The following is a 23,793-nucleotide window of genomic DNA, read 5'->3' as shown; positions in this document are numbered from 1 at the left end:
ATTGTAGTTGGTCGTCCCCCACGCTAGAGGGGGCAGAGGCAGGCAGGCAGCTACCCAGAGTAATCTTAAAGATATGCTCGTCATGTTCGTCCCACGAGAAACGACGAGACGTGAACGGGAGCAAGGCTATACCAGGAGCCCAAGGAGGAGTTCGTCCACAACCTTGAGGTCCCTCTACTGTAAATGTGGTGTCATTTTGTGGAGAAAAATACGATGCTGTTGTAGGGGCAACATTCATTTAGCTGTTGGTTGAGTGAGTATTGGTATAAAGTACGAGATGTAAACACCAGCCAGTAAACATCGGAGCAGTTAAAATCGTACTCCAAACCCATGTGGTGTCCTTCCAGCCGAGTGACTGGATGAAATAAGAGGTTCTGTTTGATAGGTTCGGATTTCCGGTACTCTATATTTCCACTACCAATTTTTTTTTTATTACTTTTATCGTTGTTTTGTTCTTTTTTAGCGTGAGTTGTAGGGGACATGGAGGAGCTGTATATCCCAATGGAATTTCTGTGCAATTTTGACGTAATAAACCAAAAGGCTCCTGTGAATAGAAACTTGACCCCTAATGATCAACATTGATCGATTGCTTGACCTGTCGTCCCCATTATGTGGTCAGGAGGATGAGTTCTCGTCGACTTTCGTAGTTGAATATTTTTTTTTCCACCACATTTTTGCTCTTCTTCTTCTGTTTCCAAAATACGTTAATGGTAAGTTTCAGTCTGTGGTCTTCTTCCTCCACATCTTTCGTCGGGCTTATCATCTTCCTTTACCTGGGAGATCGCCAGCCTGGGTTCTTTATATAGAGCACTGCAGTCTTCCCAGTCAGGTGCCGTTCGCATTTCATCTTCGCTGGCACGCGTCTGGTACATTTTTGAACTGTATCATTGGTCTCAACTTTCCCAGATATTCTCGGAATGCCTTTTCAGTCGAGAGGAATTCCCGTTGTATCAAAGACTTTTCCTGGTTCATTTCTTCCTGGTGTATTAAGTTTATTGTGAGGAGGAGTTTATTACATTCTTCATCCCTCAGGTGGTACATGAATTACTGTGTTGGTCCGGTACTTTCGTACTTGTCTGGACTCCAATTAAGACTTGATATGAGGAGATAAATTGAGATGCTGATGATGAATAATTCTGGTGTTGGTGAAAGTTAGATCCATCGTATTGTCTCCTCTATTTGGCTCCGTTATTAACTATGCTGTACGAACTTCTTGCACAGTATGAAAGTCATTTGTCTTTGTTGTGCAATTATTCATTTCCATGGCTTCCCGGGAGGTTCTGAGCACTTCGTGATGTTCCTTAATCTAATTCCATTATGTCGTCCTCAAAGCCCCAAGAAGGACCGCATTTGGGACAGGTCTTCCAAGATTATTATGGTGAAAGGATGTCCATATATCCTTGGTTCTTCCGTAAATTGTTATCGATGTGACTTTTTGCGTATGGGTCCACTCAGGTTAAGTGCAGTAGTTAGGTCACGTAACACTGACGATAACTAATAACACTCGCCATGATAACTAATAACACTCACCATGATAACTAATAACACTCACCATGATAACTAATAACACTCACTATGATAACTAATAACACTCACTATGATAACTAATAACACTCACTATGATAACTAATAACACTCACTATGATAACTAATAACACTCACCATGATAACTAATAACACTCACCATGATAACTAATAACACTCACTATGATAACTAATAACACTAACCAAGATAACTAATAACACTCACTATGATAACTAATAACACTCACTATGATAACTAATAACACTCACCATGATAACTAATAACACCTACCATATCAGCGAAAGATTTCAGCAAACAGATCTTTAAGCGAGTCTTGTAATAGAGACAGTAACACCCTCATATAAACTTACAGTTCCCTCACTCACTGCATGGGAGTCCCCATAATGGCGGATCCTAAAGCCACGAAAATAAGAAGCAAATATCGCGTAGAAAAAGATTTTGTGTGATCGGGGCCTGAACATGCAGGAGGGTGAAAGGAGGGCAAGGAATAGAGTGAATTGGAGCGATGTGGTATACCGGGGTTGACGTGCTGTCAGTGGATTGAATCAAGGCATGTGAAGCGTCTGGGGTAAACCATGGAAAGCTGTGTAGGTATGTATATTTGCGTGTGTGGACGTATGTATATACATGTGTATGGGGGTGGGTTGGGCCATTTCTTTCGTCTGTTTCCTTGCGCTACCTTGCAAACGCGGGAGACAGCAACAAAGCAAAAAAAAAAAAAAAAAAAAAAAAAATCGCGTAGGATAGGAAATTATAGGATATCGGTGTCCGTAGATAGGAAATTATAGGATATCGATGTCCGTAGATATCTCACAATCTGTCATTCTCTGTATGGGTATTCATCAGGCTACAAACGCAACATTTCCTGAGTCAGGAAATTCGTTGAACATCAGAGAACCCATTTAAACTGCTTCTGATCAAAATCCCGTGTTGGCATATGTGAGCAAATACTTCAATGCTGTTGCTGCAGAGTTGGAGGCAGAGTTTTGTAAACGAATTTGTACGATTTTCTCTCTGATTCGCTGTGGCTGTGATGGTCGAGTTTATGTAGAGTCCATGCTCAGGTTTCACGTTCCTCCATCTCCTTGAATGTGACAGAGTCGCTGTTTTCTCCATCTGTTCCTTCCTTCCTTCCTTCCTTCCTTCCTTCCTTCCTTCCTTCCTTCCTTCCTGTGTTTAGAGGGAAAAAGGAAAATCCATTTTCTGCCTGGCTTTCCTTCTGTTAGTTGTATTGTTCCTCGTCTCAAGACCTGCACAGAGACCATCATTATCTCCTCTTTTTCTCTCTTTTATCTTCATAATAACCGACACGACACGGGCACGAAATGTGCCCTGTGCGTGGCTATCTCGAATGACAGAAGAATGAAGTACAAGAAAAAGAATGAACTCTCTCTAATGCCAGCTTAGATGTGAGTAGACCTGACTCCCAAAGGTGAAAAGGTTATCACAGGAAGGAGGATGATGGTTCCACAGCTTCGTTGTACGGGGATAGAAGCTGGTATATTAATGGTCAATCCCAGTGTGGCTGTCTCCACACAAACTGTAGGAAGCAGCAGGGAGGTACGTGTTACGGACCAGCTCTCAGTAACAGAGGCACTTGCGAACGGCTCACGAGAACTGTAGCCGAAATAATACCCGTAGAGCAGGGAGATGAGAGCAACAACACAGTGGACGGAATGGGATGGACGGTCGAGAAGAAATGATAACCGTGAAAAAGAATATATAAGACGGAAAGCTTCTGATTCTTTCTTCAGGACTGGATACCAGCAACTCTCGTGTAGGTGAAGCAGGAAGAACAGACAGGCACCTATGCATGAGGGAAGACATGATAACCACCAATGCAATACTAGGTCTTCTGACCACAGCGCCATCACAAGCCCCTCCGCAACCAAAGACGGTGACGTCTTCGCGGTCCATTGGTTTGGCCACCACTGCATTTGTTTTCACTACGCTAAGACAATGATTTATTAACTGACGAGTGAGTATCCTGCGTCGCTGCATGCTTCAAGGTGCACCAGTCAGCCAATCATGAGGTGCTGCCGCTGCAGGAGAATACCGGGTCCTTTGATTTCGAAGGTGTCTAACGAAGCGTGCGTATTGGACCTGATTTCGAGTTCGCGAAATGCAGATTATGTATCACAGCCATTTCCCTTCCCTTCCTTCTCCCCCTCTTCCTCCTCCTCCTCTTCCTCCTCCTCCTCCTTCTCCTCCTCCTCCTCCCCCTCCTCCTCCTCCCACCCCTCCTCCCTTCTTCTTCGTCTTCTCCATCTTTTTTTTCCTCTTTATTGGCTACATTTACTCTTATTTGAAGTCGAGGTTCCTATACTTTAAGTTGTGATGTCTCTCTAAAGAGGAATATTCTTCTTGCAACAAATTTCGGTTTTGTGGTGTTATTTTCTGCCTTGAGGTGTGTATTTGTCGAGAGTTCCTCCCGTTGTGAGCCATAGTCCTGTAGGGAGTGAGCCAAGGGAGTGAGCCATAGTCTTTAGGGAGTGAGTCATATCCTTTAGGGCGTGAGCCATAGCCTGTAGGGAGAGCCATATCCTATATATAATGCAGGAAATTATACCCTGTGGTAAAATTTGCGTGTGCTAAGAGGAGAAGAGTTCCAAGAAGAAAACAAATAAAGAAGCAGTAGGAACGGATAAGGTGAAAGCCTTGCGATATAGATAAGGAAATAAGGTCGAACTGTCACAGAAACCGAAAGACAAGATGAACGTGGCTTCGCGAAAACGGTATCGGTGATGTGAAATAAGGGAAGTAAGATGTAAAGTAAACTGGAGTGTACGCTTTTATAAGAGTAAGCTTCGGTGCGGAGATAGGAGCATACCCACGTAACAGTGTGTGAAAAAATATACCAGCATATATATATATATAAGTGGAGTGCACATCAACGAGCATACTGTGAGAGTATATCGGGAACGTCGTTACGTTAATCTCAAGGAGCAATATTAGGTATGAGGCATGTGTATAGTTACATACCATAGCCCAAGAGCAGTCCACCTAGTTCACAAGCCTCTGTATATCACCATTAAGAGCAGGTCTAAGTATAGACCATAATTGTATAGCTAAATGCATACTTCATCGCATGTCTTATCCGCATAGTTCATACGCCTGTCTGGAAACATGATTTCAGCACACGTCCCTGCGTGGCTGAAGGCCTTTACCCACATCTGTGGTACAGGAACAGCTAGAAGTAAATGTGATATCCACGCTGGGGAGGAGGAGGAGAAAAAAGGTGACCCATGCGTGAGTTTAATTATAACACATTTGTGTCGTGAATTAGACTTCATTTTAAATTCCATCGTTCCATTAAACTGGCTAAGATTGCTGGGGGGCGAAGCTTGTCATTTTCCCTGGGATTCGTTAATTTATCATTTATTCGTTTAATTTATCTGCAGATTAAGTCTGGCTCGGCGGCGGCGGGGTGGTGTAGTGGAGGCGCGGGTCACTGGTGGGTGTGTGGCGGAAGCCATGGCCAATACTGTCCCTGATGAGGGCTTAGGGATTGGGCAGAGGGAGGGAGAGCCGGGCGGGCGTCCCTTGGATAATACCTTGAGGTCTTATGCTTTCGCGTGCTGACGCTGCTGTCTTTTTCGCCGCCTGCATGACATGAGGGCGTCATTCAGCGCATGGACACTGTGTTCTGAGGTGTGTGTGTGTGTGGGTGTGTGGAGTGCCTGCAAAGGTGGTGCGTCCACTGGTTGTGGGGGCAGGGCAGCAGGCACACAGGAGCCTCCATTATTGCTGCGTGTGGTTATAAAGGCTGCAAGAACCTGGCTCTTTGCCTTATACCATCGCTTCCGAAGTAACCACCGCATTCGCTAAGGAATTGTGGTCTCTCTCTCTCTCTCTCTCTCTCTCTCTCTCTCTCTCTCTCTCTCTCTCTCTCTCTCTCTCTCTCTCTCTCTCCGGCACGATGTCATATTTTTTTTTTTTCTCCTTCTCACGTTCGGATTCTTGAGCGTGCATTATCGTGCATATTTACGGAGTTGTGGAAAAGTGCCCGGGTCAGGCAGGGACTCGTCGTTCTCTTTTGATCCCGGGGAAACTTCTTATTAAACCCTGAAGTCCCGTTTTTAGATTGCACATTAGATCTCTGAAAAGGCTTACGGAAAAGATAATCTCGTGAAATCCCATTATTATGTAGGGAACTTTAAAAGGTATTTGAGCGGGTTGAAAAGCACGGGACATTTTGGTGGTATTGTGTTCTTATATTCGGTCGTGAAGGTGTTTGTTTACTGTGTGATACTGAGTCAATAGACTCGTTTTGGAAACTGTAGATTCCCGCTAGTCATGACCGTTCCACGAAACGGAATCAGTGGCTGTCAAGTTTTACTCCTCGTCTTGGAAAAATCACGTAACTTCTTTTTTTAAAAGTTTCTGTTAAACCCTGTATTTTGGGCTGGCGTAATTGAAGGATTATTTTTTTTTTCTTAAGACAAGTGCTGAGCTGGGGACTTGATAGCATGGAGCAACCCTTAGCAATGCTGTGCGTGTGAGACACCTTAACAGTGCTGTGCGCATAGGACACCCTTACAATGCCGCGCACCTCGTCGAAACGCTACTCTTATCGAATCTGTAAGTAAGCGAGGCTGAAGAGACGAACCGCTTCGTCTCTAGGCGGCGACCTGTCTCGCTCGGACTGGAAGCGGTGTCTCAAACCGTTCCAAGTCACACTTGAAGATCCGAAGCACTCGCTCGCTGGGAACCACACGAAACAACACCTTTTCGAATCTGGTAGGCGACCAGGCGCTCGAGAGCAAGGGGAAAGATTTTTTTCCTGCTGTGTATATACGTCTCGCCTGTCATCCTTGCTCAACACACTGTAAATGAAACCCGCTCACCTGTTTATTATTCAAGGGCGCCTTATGCGTTTCCTTTGAGAATGGTACGTGCTGCAGGTTGCAACGCAAAGATCTTTATATTCCGAATTAAGTCGACTAGCTGCTCCCAGCCATTATGAGTGTTTACTGACGCTAAATGGAACAACAGACGGACAGCCGTGGATGTTTAATACAGGAGGAGGTTCAGAAGAAGGGAGTAGAAGGGAAATTCTGTCTCAGGATTAAGATCGAATATCTTTTTTTTCCCTTCTTCCCATTTAGTTGTAACTCGTCCTAGGACTGAAGACTGATACTTATAAGTGACATCATCTGTAGAGGAAGATGTGTTCTAGCTTACACCAGTTTCTTTCTAGGCGTAGAATCTTATTGTATGCTCGAGACTACGCGGCCTGCAGAATGGTAGCGAGGATCTTTACGCCTCGTGATAAACCACCTTCCACGAAGAAAAAGATGTTTGCATGTCAGACTCCTCATTCTTAGGGTGATGTTTGCGCTTCCTCCAAGTGTTCAGTTCTCTTCCTGTATGCAGCAGCTTCTGCCATTCCAGCGAAGCAAACCAGCATCGCTGATTCGTGGAATCCATTTGAGACACGACGTGTGTCTTCAGGCTCTCACACTCAAGCGTCATTAGTGCCCCAAACACTCGAGTGTCCCCACGAACTCAGCTTCATATTAGGGGAAGGTTCAGTGATGATATGACTTAGGATGTGTGGCCTTCAGGAGGTTAGTTTATGTGGGTGTTTTGGTTCGGTCAGTGGCTAGAGTTTGGTGCAAGGGTTCTCTTTATCCGTCCTCTCTCTCTCTCTCTCTCTCTCTCTCTCTCTCTCTCTCTCTCTCTCTCTCTCTCTCTCTCTTACATAAGCTGGGGGGGCTGTGTGCATATGTATTACACATGGTATTTATGTGTATATGTACGAGGTTGAGAGGGTACAGCACGACTGCAGAACTCTCTCCTCGAAAGACAAAGATAAAAATTACACACACATATATAATGAACTCTCATGAAAACATGGACGCACAGGTAAAATTATATATATATATATATATATATATATATATATATATATAGGGCAGCAAAGAGCTGGGTGCCGAGCCTATTGAAGTGAGATTGTATTGGAGGCATTTTTGTTACGGTGTGCAGGTGTTGAGTGTGTGTGTGTGTGTGGTTTTGCCAGCCAGCCTCTGATTGTTTTGAGGACATTGTGTGTGTGTGTGTGTGTGTGTGTGTGTGTGTGTGTGTGTGTGTGTGATGTGCAGTTTTGTTATGTTTGCTTTTCCCAGGAAGGACGACCAGATGGAACGGATGAATGGCTTTTAGAGGATAAGTAAGAGATGCTTCTCCAAATCCAAACCCGAGTGTCTGAGGATGACATTTAGTTTGTGTTAGGCCTTCGTGTTGATGTTTGTGGTGTGGAGAGTGAATGTCGTGTGTGTGTGTGTGTGTGTGTGTGTGTGTGTGTGTGTGTGTGTGTGTGTGTGTGTGTTTGACGTGGTACCTAAATATGGTTGGAGCTCAATTGAGTGGATGTGATTGAAGACTGATTGCTGTAGAAATCTTGAATAATGGAAGGTTGGGAATAATGGAGGCACTGAGGGGTTTGGTATGTTTGGAGATTTCGCCTTGTAGCCAGGAGGCGGTGCGTAGGTAAGTGCCTGGATTGGTTTCTTGGGACGGAGTGCTTTTATGTAGAAGTTTGATATGTTATTAGGCCAGTTGTAGAGAAGTTGTATGTTTCTAGTCAAATGCTGAATGTCTATGGGTGTGAAGGATGGATGAGCAATTGTATCATGGTAAAATTTGTGTAATTCTTCTGACTTTATATATATATATATATATATATATATATATATATATATATATATATATATATATATATATATATATAATCATAGGTTTTTCCATCTCGTAAACTTTATCATGTAAACTTTGGCTGCTGCACATGTAAATCTCCTTCCCAAACCAAGATGCTTTTGCCGTCTTCAAATCACATTTTCCTATGTGTATAAACTGAGAAATCAAAACTGCATTGGGAATTCATCCAGCTGAATATCACGTTACTACATCACCGTCCGTTTTCTTTTTACTGAAGTCTTATCCCCCGATGCCTTTGAAGACTTTCGTAAAATATATATCAGTATGTTCAGAGAGATAGATAGATAGATAGATACAGCTTACAAACATAATACTTGTATATTTATGGAGATGAACAGATAAATGGATGCACATGAATATGATTTTCCCCCTTTTTTTCCCCTTTTTTCCCTTTCTCTCCCTCCTCAGTTTTCCTTCCTCAGCCATCCAATACATTTGGATTTATACGAATGAAGCTCTGGTCGAGGCCACTCCAGGGTCAGAGACTGACTACGAGCCCTGAACACGACGCCAGAGGAAAATGAAGCTACTTCGGAAGGTCATGACCGGTGGCAGGAGGGGATGATAACGATGTAGACGAGGCTCAAAACCCAGCGCTACACCTTCGTCAGGGGAGGACCGGGAAAACGAGACTGGTAGAGGAGGTTCACCTTTGAAGGCCCGCTCCTCCTCGGGCTTGGTGGAGGGGTTGGGGGTGGGGTTGCCCAGCGTCTTGCTAAAGGAGACCAGAGGAAAGAGAGAGAGAGAGAGAGAGAGAGAGAGAGAGAGAGAGGACCCCTGTGAGTCGCGCAACCTCGACTTGCCTCTTCTGCTTGTTGGTGGGTAGTTGGGGGGAATTCCTCATATTGCCACCTCTCTCTCTCTCTCTCTCTCTCTCTCTCTCTCTCTCTCTCTCTCTCTCTCTCTCTCTCTCTCTCTCTCTCCGTTCTTCCTTACGTTACTCACTCCTTCCACCCGTCTTTCATCCTTCTCGCTTCACCTCTCTCCTTCCGTCTGTCTCGCTCCCTTGTTCTCTTGACCGTCTACCAACCCCAGTTATCCTCACCACCCGACCTTCAGTATACCTCACCCACGTACTGAAGCTTTTTTTTTTGTTGTTGTTCTTTTTAACTCGGGTTGGTGAAGCGATCGATGGCAGTCCGACCGACAGAAATGTATTAGTCTAATACTACGATGAAAATTTGGAAGCACGAACGCATGTGAGGTTGCTATCCGTCTCCTCGATGCTGAAGTCACATGTAACAATCCATCGGATTGTGGATGGGGTCACTTGCTCAACGGCTGAGAACAGAATGAATGAATAAGGTATAAGCAACTACTCTAACGAGGACTTCGAAGGAATCCCACTAGCATTCCAGAACCTTGTGTAGGAAACTTAAGATTTCATGGCAGTTTTGTGACTGATGTCATGCAAGAAGATTATAAATGACATGTTCTCTTGTACCGTTTATGTGAGCTGAAGACAAAATAGACATTGGTTGTAGTCTATAGTTTTGAGACATCCAGATGCTGTATAGTAATTGTTAAACTATGTAATATCTTAGAAGTAGATGCTACTGGTAGAAGCATCTTAACGTATTAGTGCTGAAATTACCTGCACTTTACGTATAAGGAGCTTATATTAATATCATCTTACCTCTTAATGCTAATGTTAGCAGGAATTTACACTCAGGTGCTAATGTTGGCAACATCTTCCTTACTGGCGGTCATACGAGCAACATCTCATGTATAAGAAGTTTGTCTAGATGTACAAGTGCCTATGGACTAGATTATTTTCCCCCATTATCATCACCCTTGATTTCTTTTGTCTTTTTCAGTGTCTTTAGAATAACGTGAATTTCTTCTTCCTTTCCCAGGTGAGTGTGGTGGGTGAAAATGGAAGCTCCAGTGGCGTTGGGCGTGAGACAGTGAGTACATTCACCTTACTCACCACTTTGCTGTACATCAGTTTCTGTCGTGAAAGCTGACTATGTTTGCTCCCCCCTTGTGTGTTCTCAGTCAATATTTTTCCTCTTGTTTAGATGTGTTTATTTGATCAACGCAAATAATGTTCATTAGTCTCTCGCGTTCTTAAGAATTTCGGTATTGTTTTTAGGGATATATTTACTTGTTGATGGCCTCATTAATGTGCACCTGTCAATGATGAAGGTGTCGTACACGTATGTAGTCCTCTCTCTCTCTCTCTCTCTCTCTCTCTCTCTCTCTCTCTCTCTCTCTCTCTCTCTCTCTCTCTCTCTCTCTCTCTCTCTCTCTTTATCTCTCTATCTCAACACACGGTCTGTTGACCTAACCAGCGAGCATTAATGAACGAAACACCGACGGGCATCTCTGGCTGTCACATTTACCAGCGACGCACGAAAGCAGCGTCGTTCTCCACCAACCCTTAGTCTTGCGTGACTCTACGCGAACGCTTATTTTCATATGTTCCTCAGAAATTGAAACTTCTTAAATTCGTGCAAATGATAGGAACACTCTAGTGTTCGTGTTCGTGTTGTAGATTTTGGCTTAGCCTAGCCTAAGCCCGGCATGGGGACATCATCAATAGATGCTTCATACTTCCTTTCACTCTAAATACAGTCCGGTTGGCGCCATTTAGCAACGCCTGGTTGGGACACAGGATTAACATTCGCCAGTGAAAGTCCGATGATTAGACGTGGTCATCACGCTGACTTGTATCAAAACAATTTTGTCATGAATGACATCATTGCCTGGTAATGTTTTCTGTTATTTTTTTTTAGCTAACTTTTTTTTCCCTGCTTTTTCTTGCACCTATGGTTTTTTAAGGACAGTGATCGTCAGGAGGCAAGTATCTGATATCATCTGAGGGTGACTGAGCAGTGAAGTTTTGTTTACCGTGTTCCTCCTATCCTACAAGACCTCCCTCACTTCTCTGCTCCATAAAAATAGGCCAGGTTTTACTTCCTTTACTTCATTGGTTATCCGAATCTTTATTTCTGTCTCACTGGCTAGTCAGAAGTGCTTGTCGTATAGCTACGTAACCTCCTTGACCACAACTATGCGAGCTGTGGATGGTTATACGGCCTTTGAACACGACATCACTACCTTTGAAATCGGGCACCACCATCCCTGGACGCCAGCTCCACCTTTAGACCCTCCGACGGCGCCACCTTCGGACACGTCAGTAGGGTTGTAGGTATGATGTGCCCAGCTTTTGCCCTGAGCGTCAGGTCAGAGGTCATGTTATCGTAATTCTGTAGGGTCGTCCCATTGTGTTGAAGAGAGGATGTTTAATTTTAGCATCAGTATAGTGTGTGTTGTGTGTGTGTGTGTGTGTGTGTGTGTGTGTGTGTGTGTGTGTGCTGTGTAGTCTCGTAACCTGTCTACCAGTTGTTGTCCACCTCCTACCGTAACTAAGACTCGTATCGGAAGAAAGCTTATGGCCTCGAATCGCATCGGGACTTGAACCTTATCAAGATCTTATATCGTGGAGTCAAGCGTCTTGTTAGGAGAATATGGGTTGTTAGGTTACGTACATCATGTGTAGCGGAAGCCGCTCAAAATTCATCTGTTCCAAGGAACTCTTTCTTTGTTGGTACTGATTGGCTGAGGAAGGTATTGAATGAAATATTTAGAAGTTCTGCCCATCATTATAAGTGTGTGTGTGTGTGTGTGTGTGTGTGTGTGTGTGTGTCTGTGTGTGTGTGTGTGTGTGTGTGTGTGTATGGGAGATAGAAGAATTCTACCATGATGTAAAATGGTAATATGAGTATCGTCATCAGCTTCATGACTTCATGTTCTGGTCGCGTTTTCCCCCCACCTCCACATCTGTAGACAAGCGCCACACCACCACGCGAATGGTGGATAAAATCCCTAGGCTCCAGAAATCTGGAGATTCTGTAGCGTCGGAGGAAATTAATAATCATCCCGGCCATCTCGCCTACCGTAACCTACATTAGCTGGTGTTGCTGCTGCTGGTAGTGGTGTTGGTGGTGGTGTGGTACGAGAGAGAGTGTGGAGGGTGTGTGTGTGTGTGTGGGGTGTGTGGCCAAACGGGCCTGATTTGAGGAGTGAGTGAGGCGGGATATTACGAGATCAATCATGGCATTTTTTTTTTCTTCATCCCTGGCGAACGCCGTCTTGGAGCGATATTGGCGCAGCATGCAAAAGGGGTTGGCTAATGACACGCGCCTCCACCAGCCACACAGATGAGCCTGATTAAGGTTTTAGGAAGATGTAAGAGTAACAGCGTTATTAAACTAGAGGTGGTTAAGTACGCTCCGATGTAGAGCAGTGGGGGAGTAACTAGTAGGAGCAGTGCGATCGCGATGTTCCTACGCAATCTATCAAACCCTAACGTAACCTCTACGCAGTCTATCAAACCCTAACGTAACCTCTACGCAATCTATCAAACCCTAACGTAACCTCTACGCAATCTATCAAACCCTAACGTAACCTCTACGCAATCTATCAAACCCTAACGTAACCTCTACGCAATCTATCAAACCCTAACGTAACCTCTACGCAATCTATCAAACCCTAACGTAACCTAACGTAACCTGACGTAACGTGGCCAAGTCTAAATTGAAATGTTTATGGAAGAAGCTTACGATTCTAACCTTACAAGAGCTATCATAACAGCTTCGGAAATGTTGTTGGTCTTCGAGAGAGAAATGACAACAGGAAATGGTCACCTCAGATCAAGAGTGATGGAGGAGGAGGAGGAGGAGGAAGTCTCAGGCAATGTTGACGTTTGTCTTTTCGAGAGAAGACACAGGTTTAGAACATCAATCCTCCTCAGCTATACCAACAAAAGCTATACAAATAAAAGAAAGACACAGCAGCCCGGAACACAGCAGCCTCGAACACTTGCACTCGTCTGGAATAAACTGGTTAGCAGTTTTCCCTCAACATCAGACCAGGTTGTTGCCTCTGCTTGTAAACGTTTTACTGGTGTCCGGTTTCGTAAAGTCGGTGACTCAGCTCCGACCCCGTTTCCTCACAGTTCACTGGCGAGGGGTTGAAAGATGCACATCCATCATTGAGAAAGCGAGGAATAATGGCATCTCGTTCTGGAAGTTGATTTCATCCGCATCATCGAAAAGTTCTTGAGATTTCGTTATTACGTGTGTGTGTGTGTGTGTGTGTGTGTGTGTGCGCGCGCGCGTCATTCATTTCCTTTTTAATAAGGTTGTCATCTGATCTCGTCTACCATCTATGGAAACGGGCTATACTCACATATTTCAATGGCATTATAGGTCTCCGTTCTTAAGTCTAGATTCAAGTGCAAGTGTTCAGACATCTATCATCAGTTTGTGACATAACGAGAGAGACAGGCTTCGGGGCTTGTTGCTGGAACTGATGGATCTTTTTGTGAATTGTTCATGAATAAAGTGGTTGTTACCCACATCATTTATAACGAGGAACATCGTCTATGTCTACACTGTTGTGGTTTAGCCTCCGGTTCTCCTTCAGGAGCTGGGTAACCGGCCTCAGGAGCCAGGGACATTATCATCTTCGTCTCCCAGAAGCGGCAGATGGGCGTCACCCGATTCCAAGATCCATACAGTGATGCTCACTTCCTTCCCTCACATAGAAAGAAGAAGATTCGCTCCACCACAAATCTAGATTTGCTCCTCCGGAAACAGTAGATCTGATCCAACTTTTATAGGATCAACCAACTGTAGATACGATTCTCCTTTTATGTCGTGGAGCATCGACGCTCACTGGCTGGTTCATGATGCCTTTCATATAGTCTATAGTTGTTCTCCATCTGGAGCTACGTCTTCAGGACTGAAAGTAGACAAATTCTCTGAAATCCTTGTGTTATGTTATTGATCCTCTCTTAGGAACGCAGAACCTCAAGCAATGGCCACAATAAAGATCAACCACCACACATCTGTGCTGCATGATGGCTTGATGGGGACGTATCACTTGCAAGGAGAGCAGTTCTCTTTCTCTGGAATTATCACAAGATTTTTTTTTATCAAAAGGACCCATGAAAGGAAAATTTACCGGTGTAAAGAATTCCAATATCTTCGTATCGATAGCAGAGACCTTCATCTCTTTGATCATCAGCTTCGGAAAAGTGAATCAGTGATTCCTTTGATGGCAGAAGAGTTTTCGCAATATCATGCAGGCAGTCCTCGGTAGATCCATGCTAAAATTCGTCCAAGGTGTTGATACAAGTCTTGTGAAATCAGCGGAGACTGATGCAGAGACAAAAGCAAATGTCTTACCACCGGAAGGAACTGTTTTATTCATCACAAAACTTCTTTCCTCCGCCCGAAAGCTGAGGACTGGAACAGAAATTTTTGTCCTTTAACGTCCTGGAATCTCTAGTGTACTTCGTTCTTTAAATCTGGGCTGGAAGGCTGGCTGGTGAAACTGGCGTCTGCAGTAGCCAGCTGCAGCCACATGTCGTATCTCCACACTCAAAGACAACGACTGCTTTCATGATGAGTTTGTATTCCTGATTAGGTTTGTCGTCATCTCAAAGTAAGAAAGATGTAATTACAGCCAGCTACAGTCCAGCGTAGAAGACGTTTGGATCCTTCATACATCATCACACTGGAGAAAAGACCAATGTAGAAAGTGTCTAGATGCCATTAACAATGTATTCCGCCGTGAGCAGTTAAGCGGATAGAGAAGGTGATTCTTTCAAAAACATTTTGAGCAGTTGCTTGAGCAGGAACACAATGTCTTTCGTTGGGGGCAATGATGAATTGAATATCAGAGAGACAAAACTTGGTCTTACGGATGACCAGGTTATAGAAGAGGCGTCCAGTTCCTGTAGAAATGCTCAGTCACTGGTACATGTGTCTCTTGACCAAGAGACAATGAATGAAGCAGAGAGATAAGAGACAGAGAACTTGGACGAAGAAACTAACGAGAATATGTTATTCACAACACCAAAAGACTCACAGAAGAACATGTACTGCACTCGCTCATGGTTGAATGAACACACACACACACACACACACACACACACACACACACACACACACACACACACACTTAAACTAACGCATATATATATATATATATATATATATATATATATATATATATATATATATATATATATATATATATATATATATATACTTCATTACACTTTGATCGTAAATGAAAAGATGATGAAGAAAAAAAGGAGAAAACACAGATGATATTGAAGTACCCCATTTCCCGACGTCACTTCATAACAAGAGTAAAGTCAATAGGTATTGTTTCTGTGTTTATCAACTTGCGTCCTGACCATGATGGCTTATGTGTGGCGCCAGCAATTTTGGGCGATGACTACTTCGTCAACCGTACGTATGCTAATTGTTCCGGTGCATAATTGATGGCACGATAGAGGTTCAGTACTGTAAAATAATTGAACTGATAATTGTTGCTGTTTGTGATATTATTAAGCTGATAATTGACGATGATGTTCGTGATGTTACTATGTCTCTTTTCGGGTACCTCAGGACGTGTTTTTTTCCGTTGTTGTTGTGATATCATGATGAATTATTTGAGATATGAATGGCACCCGTTTGTGTTTGGATCAATGCGTGAGGAAGATAACATTTCAAACATCTGCGTCTACGTGGGGGCGTAGATACGCATCATCATCCCCCATCTGATAAGTCCAGATGGAAATAGCGTGACACGTAAGCGTGTATTATTATACCCATCACGATATGCCAGCGCTTTAGAAATGATGGGCTGAATGTGTGGCCCTGTAGTGAGAAGTAATGGTTAGAATTTTTGGGGTAAGAGAGAGAGAGATCGGGAGCGAGGAGAGGCGTATGGGAGTTTGTAAATGTAATCAGTAAATTAATACTGCGTGGTTAGGGTGAGGTTGGGGGAAAATGATGTTGGCGTTGCAGACGACCGGGAAATCTAGGTGAATAATTCAAACACCATTTTCTTTTTTTCCTCCTTCCCAGTGGGACTGTGATACGAGGTGTACATCTGTGTGTGTTTTGTCTTTTGCCTGTAACGCTTTCGAATCATGTATACATTATCCGAGTTTTACCTGCGGTGCTAAGAAACTATTCCTCTTTTTTTCTCACTACTGTCCTTTGTAAGTGTTCTCTAGAGCCTTGAAATCAATCCCCAGTATGTAAGTTCTTTGTGACACCTTGAAATCAGGTTTACACGACTTTGTTCTCTCTCTCTCTCTCTCTCTCTCTCTCTCTCTCTCTCTCTCTCTCTCTCTCTCTCTCTCTCTCTCTCTCTCTCTCTCTCTCTCTCTCTCTCTCTCTCTCTCTCTCGTCCTTTGGGAGTATTCTCTAGAGCCTTGGAATCATTCCCCAGTATGTAAGTTGTTTGTGACACTTTGAAATCTGGTTTACACGGTTTTCCTTTCTCTCTCTCTCTCTCTCTCTCTCTCTCTCTCTCTCTCTCTCTCTCTCTCTCTCTCTCTCTAGCATAAAGATGAGGTCGAGTACCTCACATAAGGGCCTCCTGATGTTGATGGCCACGGGGACCTTTCGACATGAAGAAAAAAAAATGAGGGACTTACAACCGCGTTTCTTCGGCGCATTCTGTACGGGAGAGAGCCAGGATAAGATAGCAATATTTTTCTTGCGTCTCAGTATTGCTGTAGTAAATGTAGCTGCCTGGGCTACTCAGCTGCCAAGCCACTACCTCTCCTCTACAGCGCGTCTGTTAGAAGTCGTGTTACACGCTGGACTTGACCAGATTTCGGAAACCTCCAACATGACAGGCTATTCTGATTTTTTTTTTAATACAGTCGTATCCTGTAACAGGTGTGTGTGTGTGTGTGTGTGTGTGTGTGTGTGTGTGTGTGTGTGTGTGTGTGTGTGTGTGTGTCAGCTTACTTCGTGAAAATCTAGCGTGGAAAATGAAGAACTGAATTTCAATCTCAGGTTTGATAGGACTCGGTATTTTTCTTGCATCCAGTGTTTTCCTACAAAACACACACACACACACACACACACACACACACGGGCCTCCGTGGTGTATTGGTTAGCGTTACTGATCATGGGTGAGCACGGGGGTTCGTGCCCACAGGGGTTCGAATCCTAGCAGCTGTGTGGGTGAGGTCAACAACCTCCCAACAGCTGTGAGGGAGGCGGGGTTGGTGGACCGTGCGTGTTCGGGCTATTGTCATCGTGTCACCATCTGGTCCATCTTCCAGGCTCAGTGTACGCCGGTTTCTCTGACTATATTGGTTTATTTAGACCAATAGAGTAGATATAAGGCAGTCTCTTGATGTATTTCATCAGGCAGATGTACTACTGTTGCTGCCACAAGTGTCCTTTATCAAACAGATGTACTACTTTTGCTGCCACAAGTGTACTTCATCAAGCAGATGTACTAATGTTCCTACAAGTTTACTTTATCAAACAGATGTACTACTGTTGCTGTTAGTATACTTTATCAAGCAGATCTGCTACTGTTGCTTCTGTTATATTTCTTATCAGGCAGATGTACTATTGTCGCTAGTCTACATTTTAACAAGCAGATGTGCTGTCGTTGCTCGTGTTGGCGATCGAGAAGCGGTCAGCCTTTTTTGGCTATGTTGCATGAAGTCATTTCTCATGTTGCATGCGAAAGTTACCTGGAATGCTATCAGGATCTCTGATACGTAAAATAGTTTCTTTAAGATCTTTTATTTTACGTCTTTTGCTCTCCTTGTGCCGTGTGTCCTTATGAAATATCGTTTTCTGGGTCATTTTATGCCAATGGTATATAATCTTTCATAAGGTGCTGAAGCTTATTATCTCTCATCATCCCCCAAAACTCAGAAAACAGTCTTATATAAGCTCTTGGACAGTAATGAATAAAGAGCTAACATCAGAACTCACCATTTTTTCATATATATATTCATAGTCACCGTATAGGAATTTGAGTTGGTCGACCAGATCTGCACTGCACTGTTTTAAGAGATGAACGAAGTCGACCACATCTGCACTGCACTGTTTTAAGAGATGAACGAAGCTGACCAGATCTGCACTGCACTGTTATAAGAGATGAACGAAGTCGACCAGATCTGCACTGCACTGTTTTAAGAGATGAACGAAGTCGACCAGATCTGCACTGCACTGTTTTAAGAGATGAACGAAGCTGACCAGATCTGCACTGCACTGTTTTAAGAGATGAACGAATCGGAAACTCTGACAAACAGAGTTACGAGCCATTTCGATAGTCTGTATGTTACTGATCCGATTGAGCTTGTGATCGCTCTAATTGGATTATTGGGGGTCATGTGTGTAGACTGAACCGTAATGAGAGGGCAGATTGGTTGGGTTTTGAACATTGGCATAGTTGATGAAGGCATCCTATCTCGTTATATGTTTTATGTTTTTTTCCGGTGATATTCTGGCATCTTATGTTCGTAGTCTTTCTTTCAAACCTTATATGTTTGGGCTGGAGTGGAGTGGAGTTCGTATGTCTTGCCACTTAAGAATGATCTCTTTGGCGTATGGGAAACAAAAAGGCATTTGACTTGCCGTATGTGGGCATGTGTGACTTGCGGGCGGTGGGCATGTGTGACTTGCGGGCGGTGGGCATGTGTGACTTGCGGGCGGTGGGCGTGTGTCACTTGCGGGCGGTGGGCGTGTGTCACTTGCGGGCGGCGGTGGGCATGTATGACTTGCGGGCGGTGGAAATGTATGACTTGCGGGCGGTGGGCATGTGTGACGTGCGGGTGGTGGGCATGTATGACTTGCGGGCGGTGGGCATGTGTGGCTTGCGGGTGGTGGGCATGTATGACTTGCGGGCGGTGGGCATGTGTGACTTGCGGGCGGTGGGCATGTATGACTTGCGGGCGGTGGGCATGTGTGACTTGCGGGCGGTGGGCATGTGTGACTTGCGGGCGGTGGGCATGTGTGACTTGCGGGCGGTGGGCATGTGTGACTTGCGGGCGGTGGGCAAGTATGACTTGCGGGCGGTGGGCATGTGTGACTTGCGGGTGGTGGGCATGTATGACTTGCCGTATGTGGGCATGTATGACTTGCGGGCGGAGGGCATGTGTGAATTGCAGATCATCGTCAAATCGTTATATGTGCATCGCTATATGGCTGATTGATGTCTCAGAAAAGCCACATAGTAGCAGTAACCTCAGAAGCTGTGAAATGTGAAAAATTTAAATCACTGCTTTTAACAGTTTGAGTTTTAGCCTTAAATGTGCCATCACTCTCTTGAAAACAAAGTTGACTTGGTAGAAATAGATAAACTGTGTTTGAGATGCGGAAGAAGAAAAAAAACGAGAATCACAGTGATGAAAAAGAGAGCAACAGTGATAACAGTGAACTTATACCACTTGGTGTAGCGAACAGTGCTTTGGCCTCAGCGAATTCTGCAGTGCTGTATCAGAGTTCAGAAAAGTAGGAGAATATTTACCGCATAAAAGTAGATAGTTCAAATGCTTTAGGTATCGTCCGGGAATTTTGATACAGCGGGAAAGTCGATGAATTGTGGATTGAGTAAGGTAACGGGGCATTCTGCTTCAACCTCCCCGCCAACCCACAAAGTTGACACAGAACTCCACAAACTGTTCTCACTGTTAGTGAGAGTTCATCAAGCATTCAAACATCGAACAATTCTGTGTTCTTTTCTTGTTACGATTTAGCTAAGACTGCCATGAACATAGTGGTCAAAGAAGATGGAAAGGGGCGATTGCAAGTTCGATACGGGTCGAGAAGAATGTGGACTCAGAAAATGGTAGGTGATAATTGAAAATGGTAAATATCAATTGAAAATGGTAAGTGATGATTGAAAATGGTATGTGATGATTGAAAATGGTAGGTGGTAATTGAAAATAAGTGATAATTGAAAATGGTAAGTGATAATTGAAAAAATGGTATGTGATAATTGAAAATGGTAAGTGATAATTCAAAATAAGTAATAATTGAAAATAGTAAGTGATAACTGAAAATAAGTGATACTTGAAAATGGTAAGTGATAATATAGTCGCTCTTTGTTGACCCAGTCTCCGATTCGCTGACCCCTTCCCCACCGACAGTTCACAGATCTGGTCAACAAACTTAAATCTTCGAAATTGACTATGAATATAAACTACTGGAATCTCTGTCCCTACATTAATGTGCCCACTGATGATGTGGTCAATTTTCGGCCCCGAGATAATTGGTTGAATCACTGATGGAATTCGTAGGAGTAATATTGTTAAAGGTGTGTGTGTGTGTGTGTGTGTGTGTGTGTGTGTGTGTGTGTGTGTGTGTGTGTGTGTGTGTAAATGATTTATCGTTTATGATTAATGGTAAATACCTTAATCATTGATGTGAGTAATGGGTGATCAATCCCTCCTCTCCTATGATTACAACGCTTATTACCTAATGTAAAACTAAGTTATTTATTATAAGTTATGTTAAAGGTATCTCCGTGTTTTTGGCCATTTCCGTTTAGATACTGAATTGTTTTCAACAAGCAGTGAGATAACTCTATCTCTCTCTCTCTCTCTCTCTCTCTCTCTCTCTCTCTCTCTCTCTCTCTCTCTCTCTCTCTCTCTCTCTCTATCTATCTATCTATCTATCTATCTATCTATCTATCTCTCTCTCTCTCTCGAGATTTCTGGTATTATAGAATATAATTGATGAGGAAAAAGTAGACATATCCCTGGACAGGAGAAAATGAGGAGCTTAAAAGGAAGAAAGTGATGAAGAATGAATATGCAAGAACCATGACAAGGTAAGGAAAAGGAAGGAGAAAGAGATCAGCAGACATGAGAGACATGAGCAGCTTAACGACATGCATGCAAGTCGTAAAACGAAAAAGTTGTTGAGCAAGTGAAATGACTGGAGGGTGAAAATTTAGTGATAGTTACGGCTGGAAATGTAGAATAGAAAACGAGTATAGGACCCACATATATATATATATATACACAGAGAGAAATCCAGGTATGTGTGTACATACATACAGACCCATCCCCAATACAGCACAGACATACAGATTGACCCTGTTACACAGACATATGTATATAGATCGAGCCAGTGACACAGACATACATATAGATCGAGCCAGTTACAAAGACATACATATAGATCGACCCAGTTACACAGACGTTCATACAGATCAACGCAGTTACATGACAGAGGGTTGTTGATTTGTGTGTGGTCAGCCTGGGGTTGTGTTGGCCTGATGACCTCTGACACAGGGGTGTTCTCATGTAACCCCGTGAGGTCACGAGGTCAACGGGGGGGTAATACCTGGCCAGTTACATAATGGCAGCGAGTGTGACACATTGCCTGCATAATACATGCTATGGACCGAGCGGGTACCGCGACGAGTCGATACTGGGGAGGGAATGAGGAGGTGGGGGGGTTTCGGGTTTCGAGGATGGGGCGGGTAGGGGAGGGAGTTTGTGGAGGGAGGGAGACGAGGATGAGGGGAAGGGGGGTTAGAAAAAAAAGAGGGGTACCATATTTACCCTCATCTTCCTTCCCTTTGTCAAATGTTGGTGGTGAGAAGTGTTGGGGATTGATATTGATCTTATTTGAGTCGTGGTGGAGGAGTGGTTTAACGATGTTGAAGGGTTTTACTGTTGGTGACGAGTCAGTGTTGGAGGAAGTATATTTCGGTGGCCTTATAGTGTCGGAGGGGAGGGAGAGATAGGGGGGGAGCCAAGTAGTATTGGTCAAGTAGTGTTGGAGAAAGTGCTGTTGGAATTATCACCGCCAAGTGTGGGAGAATCCAGTTAAAAGGATGTGGGAGGATGTTCTTAACCTGAGGCCAAAAAGGCTAATGAGTGACCAGCAATGAGTTGTCGTCTGAGACGCCCCTGGTCAGATGGTGGTCTTGGTGACCTTTCCCCCCCCCCCCCCCTCTCCGTAATGATGGTATGGGCGATGTGGTGTTGATGTTAATGGTGATGGAAGTAGTCTCCCTTTAGTAGTATTATCCTGGGTTGTTATAGCATCTTAACTATGGTCGTAACTTAGGTAACGGTTGTAATTTTAGTGGTAATTGCTATGGGGCCGTTGGTATGGGTGTGTGTGTGTGTGTGTGTGTGTGTGTGTGTGTGTGTAGTGGTGATGGTTGTTGTAATGGTGATAGTGTTGCTGAGGGTACGACATGGGGGTGGTGCTACGAGGGGTGAGAAGCAGGAGGAGGTAGAGGAGGAGGAATCAGGAAGAAGGAAGGAAGAAGAGACGAGAAGCAATGTGAGTAATGGTACTTGATAGCAACAGTAGAACAGTAGAAAAAGGAACAGTGGCAAAGGCAGCAACGGTGGAACAGCAACGGCAGGAACAGCAACAGAAATTAAAGTTACCCACAGCTGGAAGGAGACTAAGAAAAACAGCAGCATCAGAAATAGAAAGTGAAGCATCAACAGCTGGGAGCAGACACAGAAAAGCAGCTGCAGGAAGACCTGGAACAACAGCTGTAGCACGAGGACGAACCGGAGCAGCGGCTACTACAGCAGCAGTAGCAGCAGCTGGAGCCGAAGATACAACTACAGTAACACCTGCAGCATAAACAGAACATTTAGAAGTTATACAACACCTGCAGCAGCAACAACAGGAACTCCAGCAACAGTAACAACAGTAACAGGAACTGAAACATCAATAACAACACAGGGGGAAAAATGTATACAGCTGGGACAACAGGAGGAGGACTAGAAAACAACAGGAGCGCGTTGCTGACACTATACAAGCAACAGTGGCAGAAGTAGCAGAACTTGGGGCAGCAGAAGTTGCAGCAGAGGCAGTAGCAAATAGAATTAGCAGGAGTCGAAGTGGCAGCAGTAACAGCAGCAGCAGCAGCAGCAGCTGGTACACGACGATACAGGAGAGGAAGGAAAAGAACGAGATGGAAGAGGAAGCAGGAAGATGAGGAGGAGGAGGAGGAGGTGGAATAGCAGAGCACGAGGGAGGATGGCGGGGTGGAGGGTGGGAGGTGAGGGTGAGAGCGGGAGTGAGGGAGGGAGTGAGGGAGGAACAGGCCGGGTCGGGCTGGGTCGGTGAGGTCTGAGGCGCGGGGCTGCCTCAGAACCGGTGGTGACGCCTCCCCGGGAGCACAGCTCTTCCTGCCTCCCAGTCATCCCCCCCAACCCTCCTCCCCCCAGAGCAGCTCAGGCTTTGCCCGATCGTGTCACCAGGGGGAGGATCGGCCTCACCTGTCCTCCGTGGTGTCACACCGTGTCACGCGTGTCTCCGCCGCCGTGTCACCCTCGCGCCTCCTCCAGCCGCAGCGCTTGGCACTCCCGTGTTCGTTGAGCCAACTTGATATTTAGGGTTCAACCTGATCCCAATGCTGATGGTCACTTTCGCACGGTCGTGAACCCTTCCGCTGCGTGACAGCTTAGAAAGAGGAAGTGATTAGATAAGAAAATATATTCCTGGACATAAAGGGATGGTTGCCATTGCTTCTCTAGTGAGTGAAATTGTGATAAAAAAGAGAAACATAGTTGCCTGCCAAGTTCTCTGATGTCGTCAGTGACAGACAGACGTTCCTCGTTGGCAAAATGATTTTAGGGCAAATCTTGGTAGAAGGGTCCGTAAGGGGAATTTACGAAAACCCTCTCTAATTAAGCTAGTACTAAGTGATACGTTGGAAAAAAAAAAATTACCGTCATTATAGTGATCAGTTTTGTA

General features: G+C 44.4%; 1 protein-coding gene across 4 annotated transcripts in view; it reads left to right on the top strand.

Moving 5' to 3' along the window:
- The window catches only part of wake (wide awake), a 744,672-nt gene that overhangs the window by 232,450 nt on the left and 488,429 nt on the right, over nucleotides 1-23,793 (top strand). For 2 of the 4 annotated variants that reach the window (XM_071671229.1, XM_071671227.1), the window contains exon 1: nucleotides 23,190-23,793. This exon is cut by the window's right edge and continues 897 nt beyond it. The exons of the other annotated variants lie outside the window; for them this stretch is intronic. The gene's annotated coding sequence lies outside the window, so the exon portion shown is untranslated. Of the gene's footprint in view, nucleotides 1-23,189 lie in introns of those variants that run through there. 4 annotated transcript variants of the gene reach the window in all.

The sequence above is a fragment of the Panulirus ornatus genome, chromosome 16 (genome assembly GCF_036320965.1).
Source record: "Panulirus ornatus isolate Po-2019 chromosome 16, ASM3632096v1, whole genome shotgun sequence".
In the NCBI taxonomy this organism is placed as follows: Eukaryota; Metazoa; Arthropoda; class Malacostraca; order Decapoda; family Palinuridae; genus Panulirus; species Panulirus ornatus.
This window is presented reverse-complemented; position numbering and strand designations above follow the sequence as displayed.